The 17076-nt window shown below is 47.4% G+C and overlaps 1 protein-coding gene across 1 annotated transcript in view; it reads right to left on the bottom strand.

Annotated features, from left to right (window-relative positions):
- The window catches only part of LOC124622285, a 285108-nt gene that overhangs the window by 109337 nt on the left and 158695 nt on the right, over window positions 1-17076 (bottom strand). The gene's annotated exons all lie outside the window — the stretch shown is intronic.

The following is a 17076-nucleotide window of genomic DNA, read 5'->3' as shown; positions in this document are numbered from 1 at the left end:
TCGTGTCAGGTGAGCTGGGTGGCCAAATCATTCGCTCGAATCGTCCAAAATGTTCTTCAAACCAATCGCGCACATCTGTGGCCCGGTGACGTGTCACATTGTCAACCACAAGAATTACATCGTCGTTTGGGAGTATGAAGTCCACGGACGGCTGTAAATGGCCTCCATGTAGCCGAACGTGACCATTTCCAGTCAATAATCGTTTCAGTTGGACCAGAGGAGCCAGTCCATTGCACGCAAACACAGTCCACAGCCACCGCCAGCTTTCACAGTACCTGTCGCCTGCTTGGCTCCGCGGCTTCGTGGGGTGTGCGCCATACTGGAAACTTCCCGTCAGCTGCTGCCAGCTGAAGTCGGGACTCACGTGACCGGGCTGAGGTTTCCCAGTCGTCTGCAGTCCGACCGCCACCGCCACCAGTCCAGGAGTGGCGCTGCAGGCGGCGTCGTGCTGTTACCGAAGGCGCGCGCGTCGCTCGCCTGCTGCCACAGCCCGTTACAGGCAAAGTTCGCCGCTCTGTCCTAACGGAAACGTTCGTCGGACGCCTCAGACCGATTTTCGTGTTTATTCCGTGCAGTGTTGCTTGCCTGTTAACACTTGACGCCTATACGCAGACGGCGTTAAGTGGAGGCCGTCGGCCAGTGGGTTGCCCGTGGTGAGAGGTGACGCCTGGCCTCTGGTATTCCAGGCGCACTCTTGACACTGTCGATCTGGGAGTTCGCAGTTCCCTAAGGATTCCTAAAATGGAACGTCCCATGCGTCCACCTCCCAACTACCATTCCGCATTCAGAGTCCGTCAGTTCCCGCCGTGTGGACATATTGACGACGGAAACCTTTTGACAGGAACCACCTGAGCACAAATGACAGCTCGACCACTGCACCGCCCTTTTGTAGCTCGCTATATGTGCATATCACTGTCTCACGAGTTTTGTTACGTCAGTGTGTGACTAACAACGGACATCGAACGTATACTGGCATGTCCAGCACGAACACTCACAGGTTTTTCTGATCCGTGGGAGGATATCATGGGAAGACTGAAAAAAGTGAAATGGTACATACCTGAAGATATACGCAAACGCCCCCAGAACGCCTACTTGCATAATTTCAAGAACCAGCTTTTAATGATGAATCTGTAAATCTGCGTATCGCTCCCGTAGCAACCTCGAGGACAAGATTAGATTAATTAGAGCGCGCACAGTGGCATTTAAACAGTTATTCTTCCTGCGCTCCGTACATAAAGGAGCGGGAAGAAGCCATAGTAACTGGCACAATGGAAAGTATGTTTGCGATGCAGTTGACAGTGGTTTGCAGAATATGGAAGTACATGTAGTACACTCGAACAGCAGTGAGTCTCTTTGCCTGCGCAAATAGGCTCGCGGAGCTTCCCAAGTTATACACTATCTAATGAGAATCAGCCAGACGCCCCTACGCGAAGCGGAAATGACCGCTGGATGTCGCAGGAGGCGGATCTGCCAGTACCACAGGCGGCGAGAGGACCAGAGAAGCAGTAAGAGCAGAATGGGTGGGTCAGGAGACGTCGTCGACTCAGAATGTGGACTGCCGTGGTCACTGGACGTCGGCTGAGCAACACACCCGTCAGGAATACTGCTTCCCAAGTGGACTGTCCGTAATGCGACCGTGAAGTGAAAACACGAAGGAGCAGCCACAGCTGAAACGAGACCAGGCACACCTGATGAACAGACGGGCAGCGACCGCCGAGCACAGCGGAGGGTGGCTGCGAGAAAACAGCGTCGAGTCGGCGGGAAGAATCACTCGTCGCTTGCAGGGTGCTGCCGGCAGTGCAGCTCCGTAAAATGATTCGGTACAGGGAGTTAAGGGGAACGGAGTTGGGTGAGGAGCTGCTGGTCCTAAGTGACACATCTCTGTACTCGGGGCCGAGCGGCGCTTGAGGTGTCAAGAGCGACGTCAGTGGACGCTGGATGATTGGAAACTAGTGATTTAGGTTGATGGACCACGCTATTCGCCGTGGCAGTCCGATGGAAGAGTTTGGTGGTCGCGAATGGCTCGAGGACGTTACCTGCCGTCACGTGTTGTGCCAACAATGAAGTACGAGGATGGCGGTGTTCCAGTATGGAGTTGCTCGGTTAGGGTGTGGTCCCTGACTGCGCTTAATTTAAACACTGAGTGTGGAACGATACGAATACGTTTTGCAGCACTGTGTACTGCTTGCAATAGAGTAACTGCAGACGACAGCTCTTTGTATCAGCAGGGCGACGCATCCTTTCGTACACCGGCATCCGTGAGGCAGTGGCCTGTACACAATTACATTCCTCTAATGGACCGGCCTGCCAACAGTGAATAGCTTTGCAATGAGTTACAACGTCGATTTCGCTCCAGATCCCGGCGTACGACGTCACCACCTTCTCTGGCTTCGGCTCTTGAGGAAGAATGGGCTAGCACTCCACAACAGACAATAACACGCCTCAATGAAATTCGAAGGATGGAAGCAGTCCAAATTAATGTCCACTAATACGTGTCCGGATACTTTTGCTCACATTGTGTATGTATCGTGAACTGTAATGACCCTGTACTAGTGCCTCCCTGCACGCCCTGAGTTAGCCGCGCGGGATTAGCCGAGCGGTCTATGGCGCTGCAGTCACGGATTGTGCGGCTGGTCCCGGCGGAGGTTCGAGTCCTCCCTCGGGCACGGGTGTGTGTGTTTGTCCTTAGGATAATTTAGGTTAAGTAGTGTGTAAGCTTAGGGACTGATGACCTTAGCAGTTAAGTCCCATAAGATTTCACTCACCTTTTTTGAACGCCCTGAGTTACTTTAACGTCTGAAGAGTTGTCTCCAATAAGGATGACATTCTGTGTTCTACTTGACAGAATATTCCTAAGTGAATAGGATAATTACATAGACTCGGCGTAGGCAAGGCTGTATGGCCGCGCTTCGGGCGGCTGACGCTGCTGGGAGGCAGCGGCGCGCCCTGACTGGGGCTGCACGTGACGCACCCGGGGGGGGGGGGGGGGGGGGCGGGGGGGCGTCGTCTGCGAGGCGACCCCAGCGCGGCTCTGCCCCGCTCTCCGCCACTCGTTTACCCCGCACACCCGCAATCGATAGCAGGCCCACTGTTGCCACGTGTCTCGCTCGCAGCCCAACACCAACTACACCCTAAGGCAAACCCTGCTCTGTCAACCCCCACCTCCCCCTCAGTAGGAAATAGCCGACAAAAGTACGTGCAGTTACTGTGGTCTCCAGAGCGAAGAATGGTTTGACAACTAAATGTGCCAGCTGATGCACTCTCCAGGATTGAAGCCATAACTGAAGCAGTTGATTTTGAAGCTCTCGCCGTAGCGCAACAGTCTGATAGTGAGCTCCGAGGTTTGCTGGCGCAACCGTCGGGCCTACAACTCCGCCGTATTACACTGTCACTGTCAAATGTGCCGCCGTATTGCGATGTCGCCACCGACAAACCGTGACCTTTTGTCACTACTGACTTTCGCCAACAGGCAAACGCCTCTTTACGTAACTTGTCGCACCCTGGAATACGAACCACTACCGACACGGTGAAGCGAGCTTTCGTCTGGCCACACACGGACAAAGATTGCGAGCAATATGGGCGACAATGTGTGGCTTGTGAACGGAATAAAGTTAGCCGGCACGTTAGGTCACCTCTTGGCACATTTCTTCCTCCAAACCAGAGATTTGATCATGTTCACGTAGACCTAGTAGCACCTCTCCCACCATCGGAAGGGTACACTTACTGCCTTACAGCCGTCGATCGTTCTACAGACTGGCCCGAGGTGTTCCCGACCGCCGACATCACCGCCGAAACTGTCGCGACTGCATTTTCAGGGGATGGATCGCCCGTTTCGGAATGCCGTTACGAATCACAACAGACCAAGGAAGACAGTTCGCGTCGTATTTGTTCAAAGCACTCTCTATCTTACTGTGTACAAGGCGCATCAGAACTACAGCTTACCACCCGTCAGCAAACGGTTTAATTGAACGCATGCAACGCCAACTGAAAGTGTCGCTTCGTTGTCACGACTCACAGCGGTGGACAGACATTGCTCATTGTCCTCCTGGCTCTCCGTGCGTCGCTCAAGACCTGAACGCCACGACTGCAGAACTCGTTTATGGCCAGCCGATACGACTTCCTGGCGAGTTCTTTGCTAATGTGCCAGACAACGGCACTGACACTTCAGATTTTGTACAAAAGCTGCGTACACAAATCCGGCAACTACGCCCCGTTGCTCCGAGGGATCAGCAGACCCGTCGCCCATTTGTGTTTGACGTGTTACGGGAACGCCAATATGTCTTCTTACGGCATGACGCAGTACGCAAGCCGCTGCAGCCACCCTACGACGGACCTTATCGTGTCACGAGTAGGGAGGACAAGACAGTCAATGTCGACGTGATGGGTACACCAACCACCGTCTCCGTCGACAGGCTCAAACCAGCTTTCCGCTCTCCCTACACTGGTACGGACGCGACCGAAGCTCCAGCCCGGACGTCTGAGGCTACCACTAACGCACTATCAGCAACCTGTGCACGGCCCGTTGTAACCCGGTCCGAACATGTCTGTTTCAACAGAAAGTACCGTTAGCACTAAGGGGGGAGTGGTGAAGTGCAGTGTTACGTGCAGTGTAATACTGTGTGCGAGTGATGGCCATTTGTAATTATTATCTCTGGCGCAATCTCTGATTTATGTTTCCTCATTTGTTTTTTGCTGTTCTGTTGTTTAATTCTCTACTAAAGGAGTCGTATGAGTTACGGTGTGTTTTTAAGTTGCAATTAAGTAAAAGCAACTAGTCCCGCAATACTTTTAATAGTTTCCACAACGAAACTCTGTCTCGCAATCTGGCAGAAAACCAAAAGAGATTCTGGTCGTATGTACAGTAGATCAGCTGAAAGACACAATCAACACCTTCATTGAGCGATGACAAGTGTGATGTTACTCATGACAGAGCCGCCTAAGCAGAGTTACTAAATACGGTTTTTCGAAATTCTTTCACCAAAGAAAGCGAAGTAAATATTCCAGAATTCGAACCAAGAACAACTGCTAACATGAATAACTTAGAAGTAGATATCTTTGGTGCAGCTTAAAACACTTAAGAAAGGCAAGCTTCCAGTCCAGATTGTACACCAGTCAGTTTCCTTTCAGAGTATGCTGATACAATAGCTCCATACTTAGTAACATATGCAACCCCTCGCCCGTAGAAAGATCCGTATCCAGGGGCTGGAAAGCTGCCCAAGTCACAACAATACCCAAAAATGGAAACAAGAGCTGAATTACAGACCCATATCATTAACGTCGATTAGCTGTAGAATTTTGGACCGCAAACTGTGTTCCGACATTATGAACCACCTCGAAGAAAACGATTTGTTGACAAATAGCCAACATGAATTCAGAAAATATCGTTTTTATGACATACAACTAGCTCTGTTCTCACGAAGTAATGAGTGCTTTCGACAGGGTATGTGATATTGATACCATATTTTTAGATTTCCAGAAGGCTTTTCCTCACAAGCGACTTGAAATAAAACTGCGTGCCTGCTGAGTATCGTCTCATCTGTGTGACTGGATTCGTGATTTCCTGTCAGGAAGGTCACAGTTCGTAATAACTGGCGAAAAGTAAGAGTAAAACGGAAGTAACGTATGGTGTTCCCCAACAAAGTGTTACAGGCCCTCTGTTATTTCTGACCTACTTTAACGATTTGGGAGACAATCTGAGCAGTCCTCTGAGACTGTTTGCAGATGATGCTGTCATTTACCGTCATGTAATGTCATCAGCTGATGAAAACGAATCGCAAAATGATTTACAAAAAATATCTGTATGGTGCAAAAATTAGCATCTGACTCTCAGTCATGAAAACTGTGAAGTCATCCACATAAGTACTAAAAAGAATCGCCTGAATTTCTATTGCCCGTTAAATCACATAAATCTAAAAGCCGTAGTTAATTAGGTTAGTTAGTTACATCAGTTAGTTACATTTTTCATACTTCATTTTGGACGATATATCACAACTCTGTTTTATTTTTCAAAAAGAAAAACATATACAGATGTGACTTAGTAATTCCTACCCATCTCCTTTTACACATGACTGTAATAGAAAATCTTCTACGGAACAGGAGTTGTCGGAAACTTTTTCAGTTTGTTATCAAATTTTATTTTGCTATCTGTCAATTTATATCACTGGGTACTAGACGGAAGATGATTTACAAATGTGAGGAACAGTAGTGAACCTCATACATTTCCCCCAGTCAGAGTTATGTCCCTGGACTATTTTGCTTGACTTATTAAGTACATCTTTCTGCATTGTTTTGGTTAGAAATGACGTTATATATTGGTTGGCTATACCACCAGTCCCAAGAAATATCTAGGAGAGTACTGTCATTCACACAGTTAAATGCCTTACAGAGGTCGCAGAAAATACCAACCAGCGCGATTGTATTATTTAATGCGTGTAAAATCTGGTGAGTTAACGAGTACATGGCATTCACAGTACAGAAACGCTTCTGAAACCCAAACTTTAATTTGCTAAGGATACTTTTGTAGCTAAGGTGAGATACGACTCTAGAATACATCATCTTCGCAAAAATTTTGGAAAATGATGTCAGCAGTGAAACAGGTCCGTAGTTTTTTGAAAGGAATACTGAGACCTGGTAGTCAAGGGAAGGCTGGATCCGGTTACGATTGTGGACGGGGCCGTAATCAGTTACTATTGGTTGCCTTTTACAGTTACACACAATTTATTTTAAACCAGTAATTCCAGACTCAACAATAAATAAAAATACCAAACGCTATTAACGAAGGAATGAACAACTGTGTAAATAATCGTGTTTTCAGTGAGTTACAACTTCGCAAATCACCATTAAATACAGCTACAGCAGATAATGTTTTAAAAGCAAGCCACTGTGATCTAGGTAGAAGGCAGGAGTGGCAACAAATTAAGATTTGTTTAAAACTCGCTGCAGCTTAGAAATTACATGAATTGAAATATTAAAGGCAAGTCGCCACAAACACAGCAAAAGGCGCCTGTAATATTAGTATCTGTTTCGATAGCTTAAATAAACTTACATTCGGTAATCTAACCATGCAGGCTCATAAAAGCCATACAATTTGTGTAAAAATTTCTTAGATCGTCGCTGAGCACCGACCACCTGATATTTCAAAGAATACCTTACGCGCCACGGCGCAGAATACGAATTGTTCATAAATTGTATCGATAGCGATATTTTGTGTTTCTTATTTTTTGACAGCTGAAGAATTGTAATCCTCTTCTGTTACCACAGTCCTGATATATTTTTTGAAGACGACGGACGCGTATTTGGCGTGGTCCGCAATCACTAATTAGTTATTTAAAAATATTACTATTGCTCAGTGCTATGCAAGAATTTATGTGTGCATCTAAGATGACATATCGAAGATGTTAAAGGACTTTATTTAAAGAAACTGCCAGCACAACAGAAAATTGAAATTATACGTAGCCTATTGTTAGCAATACTGAATAAGGTAATTAAATTGGTTATTGTGCTCTCGGATGCTGCAGTGCCTGCTTATTACTTAAAGTATTTCCATGCTATCCATCTCCTATTAATGGCAACAGAAATAACGGCGTTTTTATAGTTTTCATACAGCTACTAGGGACCGACTGCATGTCGGCAAACGTCGTAGTTAAAGCAGAAGGCGCATTGCCATATCCCTTGTTTGTGATTTAAATCCAATTTCTTTTAACGTGTGGTGTAGTATAGCAAAGAAAATTTCCAGCTCTGTCTGGTCCCTTAGGTTTCTCAGTTCGTACTTGCTATGTCTCATATCCGGTCGTGATCGAACATGATCACGACGCAAATAAATTAAGCGGCGATGCGAACTCGGTTCTTAATCTTGAGAACGCTACGCCTTCTCTATACGATTTCAGGTGACATTTAAACCATCACATACAGTACTTAAGTTTTTGAAAAGTCTTTGCTCTTCCCGCCATGAAGTGGTGCAAAACTCACAACAGATATCTGAACATTCACAAGAATATAATAATTTGATCAAAATATAAATATTTTTTAAACACCACACACCAGACGCCAGAAATGGCAGTAAATAAGGTTTTAAAGGCTTACTGCATAAAAACAAATACCAAATTAGAATTTTAAGGCAAGTGACCACAATCACGGCTGAAGGCCTTACACGCCAAGAATGGCAACGAATTAAGAATTTTTTAAGAACTCGCTGCAATTTACAACTTACAGGTATTGAAATATTAAAGGTAAGTCGCCACAAACACAGCAGAAAGCACCAGATGCCAGGAATGGCAGTAAATAAGGTGTTAAGGCTTACTGCTAAAAATACAAATACCAAATTAGAATTTAAAGGTAAATGACCAGAATCACGTCTGAAGGCCTTACACGCCAGGAACGACAATAATATAAAAAAATTTAGAAACCCGCTGTAATACAGCAAATACAATAGCAAAAGTTAATTAAAAACAAACAAGCAACTGATCACTACTCTAATTTTGATTTGTTCTGCTTCAACATTTAATCAGTTATGCACTATTCCTACTATCATTTTATTCAGCCCCCCCCCCCCCATCCCCTATATATATACCCACCTTTGACAATGCTTCTTTTCCCACTTCTCCTTCTCGCTATTGTTCTTTGGCATTGAGATTCCAAACCCGCCTCTCCCTTTTTTAATTACACTCTTAACTGTCTTAAATTTCCTAATTTTATAAGGCTTGGTTTAACAATATATAGTCCTGTATTTCCCATCCCTTTTCAGCCAGCATCCATCCCCCCCCGCCCACCGGCCGGTGTGGCCGAGCGGTTCTAGGCGCTTCAGTCTGGAACCGCGCGACCGCTGCCTCGGGCGTGGATGTGTATGACGTCCTTAGGTTAGTTACACACAATTTATTTTAAACCAGTAATTCCAGACTCAACAATAAATAAAAATACCACACGTTATTAATGAAGGAATAAACAACTGTGTAAATAATCGTGTTTTCAGTGAGTTACAATTTAGCAAATCACCATTAAATACAGCTACAGCAGATAATGTTTTAAAAGCCAGCCCCTGTGATCTAGGTAGAAGGCAGGAGTGGCAATAAATTAAGAATTGTTGTACATTGTTTCTAAGTTCGAGGGGACTGATGACCTCAGATGTTAAGTCCCATAGTGCTCAGAGCCATTTGAACCATTTACCCCTCTTCCCCCACGTTTTTAACTCCTTTTGTATTATCAGTGGCACTTACTATATTCTTGTATGTGATTCACTGACTTTGAATTTTATTTCGCTTCGTTCCTTTTAGACTTTAGTTCCTCACCCAGCTTAATGTAGATTCATTTACAGTTGCTTACAATCTGATGTAAACATGTTTATTGTGGTGCATAGTGCCACTCCAAATGTATTTATATGTAGTCTGAAGATGTCAAACACTAATAGTCGTCCGCAGCTCGTGGTCGTGCGGTAGCGTTCTCGCTTCCCACGCCCGGGTTCCCGGGTTCGATTCCCGGCGGGGTCAGGGACTTTCTCTGCCTCGTGATGACTTGGTGTTGTGTGCTGTCCTTAGGTTAGTTAGGTTTAAATAGTTCAAGTTCTAGGGGACTGATGACCATAGATGTTAAGTCCCATAGTGCTCAGAGCCATTTGAACCACTAATAGTCATGTGACACTTTGCCATTTTAGTATAAGGTTGGTCTGTTACTCATGCTCTTTGACTTCACTATCAGTACGTTTTAAGGACATGTGCTCATCTTTTATTTACCAACGGAAGCCTGTTTTTACTAAATATGAAGTGCTCCCGCGATTATTTACTGATCTGTTATAAGATGGTGATTTTACATTTGGCATTTCACGGGGAGCCAATATTTTTATTAATTTATGCCCGACTTTGAACTTGACAACATGTTAAGTGTCCTGCAATATACGTTACAGATATAAAATGTAAGTACATATTTCGCAATTACACTCCTGGAAATTGAAATAAGAACACCGTGAATTCATTGTCCCAGGAAGGGGAAACTTTATTGACACATTCCTGGGGTCAGATACATCACATGATCACACTGACAGAACCACAGGCACATAGACACAGGCAACAGAGCATGCACAATGTCGGCACTAGTACAGTGTATATCCACCTTTCGCAGCAATGCAGGCTGCTATTCTCCCATGGAGACGATCGTAGAGATGCTGGATGTAGTCCTGTGGAACGGCTTGCCATGCCATTTCCACCTGGCGCCTCAGTTGGACCAGCGTTCGTGCTGGACGTGCAGACCGCGTGAGACGACGCTTCATCCAGTCCCAAACATGCTCAATGGGGGACAGATCTGGAGATCTTGCTGGCCAGGGTAGTTGACTTACACCTTCTAGAGCACGTTGGGTGGCACGGGATACATGCGGACGTGCATTGTCCTGTTGGAACAGCAAGTTCCCTTGCCGGTCTAGGAATGGTAGAACGATGGGTTCGATGACGGTTTGGATGTACCGTGCACTATTCAGTGTCCCCTCGACGATCACCAGTGGTGTACGGCCAGTGTAGGAGATCGCTCCCCACACCATGATGCCGGGTGTTGGCCCTGTGTGCCTCGGTCGTATGCAGTCCTGATTGTGGCGCTCACCTGCACGGCGCCAAACACGCATACGACCATCATTGGCATCAAGGCAGAAGCGACTCTCATCGCTGAAGACGCCACGTCTCCATTCGTCCCTCCATTCACGCCTGTCGCGACATCACTGGAGGCGGGCTGCACGATGTTGGGGCGTGAGCGGGACCGTAGCCCAGCTTCATGGAGACGGTTGTGAATGGTCCTCGCCGATACCCCAGGAGCAACAGTGTCCCTAATTTGCTGGGAAGTGGCGGTGCGGTCCCCTACGGCACTGCGTAGGATCCTACGGTCTTGGCGTGCATCCGTGCGTCGCAGCGGTCCGGTCCCAGGTCGACGGGCACGTGCACCTTCCGCCGACCACTGGCGACAACATCGATGTACTGTGGAGACCTCACGCCCCATGTGTTGAGCAATTCGGCGGTACGTCCACCCGGCCTCCCGCATGCCCACTATACACCCTCGCTCAAAGTCCGTCAACTGCACATACGGTTCACGTCCACGCTGTCGCGACATGCTACCAGTGTTAAAGACTGCGATGGAGCTCCGTATGCCACGGCAAACTGGCTGACACTGACGGCGGCGGTGCACAAATGCTGCGCAGCTAGCGCCATTCGACGGCCAACACCGCGGTTCCTGGTGTGTCCGCTGTGCCGTGCGTGTGATCATTGCTTGTACAGCCCTCTCGCAGTGTCCGGAGCAAGTATGGTGGGTCTGACACACCGGTGTCAATGTGTTCTTTTTTCCATTTCCAGGAGTGTATACACCAATTTACTTTCATTGTTTAAGACATTTTACATCTTTTAAAATTTCACTTGGTCTTACTGTACGCAATTTTTGCTTTTGGGAAATACTTGAAAGCGGCATTAAAGGCCAGAACCTGCGTATTACTTAAATAAACAATAAAACAGTCAAATGTGGGCGTATTCCTTTAAAAAAATATTGTACGATTGTTGCTCAGCAACAACGAAAAGGTCGGTAGTTACTGATATCTCTCTTATCATCTTTCTTAAGATGAGGCTTAACAACGGCATATCCCAGTCTCTCTGGAAAGATGCCGTGAGTTAGTGACGCATTACATATTTCCGATAAGACGGAGCTTATTACACTGGAACAAATTTTTAGTACTATATTAGAAACACCATCAAAACCAGATGAGATTTTATGGAATGATCACATAGATAATGTGCGGAAAGCAACCAAGGACTGCGATATATTGGTAGAACACTTATAAAATGTATCATGTTTACTAAAGAGACTGCTTACACTACACTTGTATGCCCTCTTCTGGAGCATTGGTGTGCGTCTACATCAGATAGGATTGACGGAGAGTATCGAAAAAGTTCAAAAAAGGGCGTCATGATTTTGTATCACCGCGAAATAGGGAGGAGAGTGCACGGATAAGATACACGAATTGGGGTGGCAGTCATTAAAACAAACGGTTTTTCGTTATAGCACGACCTTCTCGTGGAATTTCAATCACCACTTTCTCCTCAGAATGTGAAAATATTTTGTTGGCGCCCACCTAAATAGGGAGAAATGATCCTCATAATAAACTATGAGGAATTAGAGCCTCGCTGACCAGTACACTGTGCACCCATAATGCAGCCGCAGTAGAACGAAAGCCCTATAAAACTGGAGCAGATGCACCTTGTCTGTTCCCCAAATCTGTCGCGAAGACACTCCATAATGTTCAGTGCCTTTTGGGCCCCAGCCTTCAGGTCTTCACACACACACACACACACACACACACACACACACACACACACTTCTCCGCAGAAAACGTAAATTCAGTCTCTGCAGTCCACTCCTCAGCCTCTTCAATGTGAGTTGCAACTGACGGATTAATGTTGCAATAATGGAGAGGAACAGAATAATGCAGAAAAGTCCACAAATTAAGGAGCACTATACAAGACTCCTTACCATAGACGTGATACTGTTTGTCGCTGTGTCAAAGAGGGTAACACGTAAAACACTGCTTTGAGGAACAGATTTTTCCTGCTGAAAGCGATGCGACAGCATGTCACCAATGCGGCTTCTAAAAGCCGCTTAGACACGAATGACATTATGAAGATGGGGATGCGGCCAGGAAAGCCCCCTTGATGGGTCTGAGCGAGAATACTATGTCCTCAGGTAGTGTCATATGCCTTACTGATGCCAAAGAATCTACAAAGACAAAGATGCTTACGTAGGAAAGCCAGCTGAACAGCCGCCTCTAGCAGGGTCAGGTTGTCGACACTGGACCAGAAACTCCGGAATCCACACTGAGAGCGGCTAAGGAGTTGGCTGGTCCTATCAGACTAGACGACAGCTAACCATTCGCTCTAGGGCTTTCCTACACAGCTTATTAAGGCGATGCTCCAGTAACTAACTACTGGGACGTGTGTGATCCTTTCCTGGTTTGAGGAGAGATGTCAATATTGCGTCTTTCCCCGACTTGGCAAACTGGTATGTCTGGCATATCAAATTAAAACATTCGAGGAGGATTTCCTTTGACGCTGCTGGCAAATGTCGAAGCATGCAGAACCGGATTTATTCGTGACCAGATGAGTGTCAGACAGTGCTGATCCCAGCTCCCACACGGAGAAAGGGCAGCAGTCAGACTCTGAAGTCCAACTCGCCTATGTCTGTAAATGCACGGTAGTGGCGAAAGGACGGGTGCTAGCTGGCATGGGTCATTGCTAAATGATCTGCCGCCGTCTGAGCAATGTCGCTGGGCATTGTTTGGACACACTTCTGTTCCATCACTGCTGCTACTTGTAAACGACGATCTTTACGGGTAATCCTCCTGCTGGCTTCCCATACTTTTGTAGTGCAAGTGTAACGATTTATGGAGACCAGGAAGCTTGCCACGATCTTTTCTCGGTCTCCTTACGCGTCTCCTTACTCGCAGCTGTGAAGTTGTCTGTTGTTGGGCAGCTTATAAACCGTCAAAGAGCCAGACGCCTGTCCTGGATTGCCGAACGGCACTCATCGGACCATCAAGGTACAGGTCGCCTCCTAAGATAACCTGGACACTTTGAGGCGGGTAAGAGTGGCACGGCGGGTCAGTCATGTGATGCAGTCCACCCATTCCTGAATACTGTCGTGGTGTTCAAACATCCTCCAGTTAGCCCTGCTGACCATCCACTTACGTGGCTTCTTTTCAGGTTATGCTACATCCAGTAGGTGTATGCAGAGTGGGAAGTGGTCACTGAATGAAGGTCATCAATTGTTTCTCACTGAACAGTCTGCGAGGGCTGGAGAGCAGAAAGAGAGGTCGACAGCTGAGAATAACCGAGTAGCAGCCCAGAAGTGAGTGGGAGCAACTGCGTTCAGGATGCACAGCACGTGAGGCATCAGGAGGCTCTCCAAAACCCGACCTCGAGGTTGAACCCCAAAAGTGTCCCAGTAGGATAAATGATCAGGGAAGTCGTTCCACAAGATCTGCGGGAGCCTCGCAGGGTATTGCGCCTTGCAGACGTAGATACAGGTAGCAAACAATGATTTTCCGACACATTTAAATTTCAATGGCAAATGCTTGCAGGTCAGTAACCAGAGGGAGAGCACAAGTTACTGACAAACACAGCGACCTCCCCCTTGGCCCTTTCCCCAGTCAGATCATTCGTGTGATAGAGCATATATCTCCACAGGACATGGGCATCAGGCGTTTAAAATACATTTCCTACAAACACAAGGGGACGTACCTGTGCTAGGAGTTTCCACATGTGACCTGAACCCATTAATGTTCCACTGTAAGACGGGAGCCATCTATCATGGGGATAGCTCTTTCATCCTGTCTTTCTGCCAAGGAGGGGAGCGCGCAATGGATGTAGGCTAGTTCTGGGGCATCTGAAGAAGATTTGAGAGAGACATAGGATGACATCGCCATCGTCGGACTGTGTACTTCCCGTCTATGTCAATGGGCGATTCCCGCCTCTCAACTTCTAATTTATTTGTCTGAGGCAGCTTCAGAGCCACAACCGCGGTAGTAGCAACGCTGGATGGTGGACAAGACTGGATCTTTGGAGGGGCAAGAAGTCCCACAAGGTCAGCAACCGTAGCCTTTTCTGAAGTTCGGGGTGGAGGGGCAGGCTTCGAAGTAACTGCAGCAACACAACTGCACTGACAAATGCAGATACTAGTGTTGACACTAGCAGCCTCCAGCTGTGTAGCAGTATCGGTTTTCGGGACTGTCAGTTTGAGAATGGAAGCAAAGGAGACAGCAAACGCGAGCGGCTGCATGTCCTTGTACACCTTTTTGGTTTCACCACACGGGATGCGCTTTGTCGTTTTTATCTTCTTGATTTTCCGTTCTTCAAGGAAGATACTGCAATCCCTACTCCAGACAGGGTGATGCCCACAGCAACTGACAGACTTTGGAGGAGAGGTACAATCAATTCCATCCTGGGCACTTTTATCACATTTGCCACAAGTGGCTTCTCCGTTACAACTGGAAATGTGACTGTACGCTTAGGCAAAGGAAACCCGCCTTGAAATGCTCTGATGTTTGGTGCTATTACATGTAAGTACAAAAAGTCCGATTTGACAAGGTCGCCATCCACACTTTTCACAATGTTTTGCATGCCAACAGTGCCTTCCTGGACGACGCAGCTTACAATTCTTCTTGGGGAATGTCAACTAGATCCCTGCAAATGACTACTGTAGTTCAAGGTGTTGTGCCATTCACTTTCTACCACATACTCCCCCGAGGCACTGAGCTTTCTGGATGTTCTTTACTTGTTAGGAAATAGTTGTTTCTACCAACAGAGCCCATTTCGCAAGCGCTTGACAGGTTTTAAAGTTCCAACGATGCCCTCTAAACCTTTTTATATGTAGGAAGGTGAAACGTTCCTAAAGCTGCCCTCTTTCCGTTCAACTGTAAGAAGCACATTCTGGCCACCAGCATGAGAATGAAAGGCTTCGTGTAATCACCAAGTCCGGAGGACTGGCTAAACAAACCCTTTTATTTGTCTGGGTGTTAGCATCTACCAGCGGCCCACCCTTTTCGCTGGGAGCAGAAGGAGATAATTTCGAGGGTTGCATCTCCGTCCCACGAGCACCTAGGGAAATGAAAGTCTACCTAGAGAGAGCCCCACGTGCGTAAGTATGCCCTGTACAACTGAGGCGCGGCAGAATCCGCAGAGTTTACCCGCTAACGACTGTTCCACCTCAACAAGCATGCACCTCACCGGCCCCAGCACGCCTTGAGACTGAAGAGTTTTCCACAGAGGTTTTTGTCATCCTCGCGATCCGGGTGGTCAAGCCAAGATCCCCCTTACCTGTGACACAACGTTCCAATGCTGCGTCGCACGGTGGTCGTTGAAGCATGCCCACAACTTACGGTGACAAATGACTGGCCGCTCTTACCAGTGATAGCTAAGGAATTATGGGGTGCCAAGCCCGTACCCAGCGAACGAATGACGAGCCGCTGAGGGCTTGAACAAATGAAAGTACATTTACTTTGATTCCTATATTTTCGTAGCCTTTTCGTAGTCTATGAACATATGTCACAATGTAAATTAAACCGTTTTCTTTTTTTGGTTGTTTCTTTGTCACAATATAATGTGCGTATGACCTTCCCCCTTTTTACAAGCTGCGAAATAGTCGCGAATAAAGACAATGATCTAGAAATTATATATATATATATATATATATATATATATATATATATATATATATATATATATATTCCTGGAAATGAAAAAAAGAACACATTGACACCGGTGTGTCAGACCCACCATACTTGCTCCGGACACTGCGAGAGGGCTGTACAAGCAATGATCACACGCACGGCACAGCGGACACACCAGGAACCGCGGTGTTGGCCGTCGAATGGCGCTAGCTGCGCAGCATTTGTGCACCGCCGCCGTCAGTGTCAGCCAGTTTGCCGTGGCATACGGAGCTCCATCGCAGTCTTTAACACTGGTAGCATGCCGCGACAGCGTGGACGTGAACCGTATGTGCAGTTGACGGACTTTGAGCGAGGGTGTATAGTGGGCATGCGGGAGGCCGGGTGGACGTACCGCCGAATTGCTCAACACATGGGGCGTGAGGTCTCCACAGTACATCGATGTTGTCGCCAGTGGTCGGCGGAAGGTGCACGTGCCCGTCGACCTGGGACCGGACCGCTGCGACGCACGGATGCACGCCAAGACCGTAGGATCCTACGCAGTGCCGTAGGGGACCGCACCGCCACTTCCCAGCAAATTAGGGACACTGTTGCTCCTGGGGTATCGGCGAGGACCATTCACAACCGTCTCCATGAAGCTGGGCTACGGTCCCGCTCACGCCCCAACATCGTGCAGCCCGCCTCCAGTGATGTCGCGACAGGCGTGAATGGAGGGACGAATGGAGACGTGTCGTCTTCAGCGATGAGAGTCGCTTCTGCCTTGGTGCCAATGATGGTCGTATGCGTGTTTGGCGCCGTGCAGGTGAGCGCCACAATCAGGACTGCATACGACCGAGGCACACAGGGCCAACACCCGGCATCATGGTGTGGGGAGCGATCTCCTACACTGGCCGTACACC

This window comes from Schistocerca americana, chromosome 7 (assembly GCF_021461395.2).
Source record: "Schistocerca americana isolate TAMUIC-IGC-003095 chromosome 7, iqSchAmer2.1, whole genome shotgun sequence".
Classification (NCBI taxonomy): Eukaryota; Metazoa; Arthropoda; class Insecta; order Orthoptera; family Acrididae; genus Schistocerca; species Schistocerca americana.
This window is presented reverse-complemented; position numbering and strand designations above follow the sequence as displayed.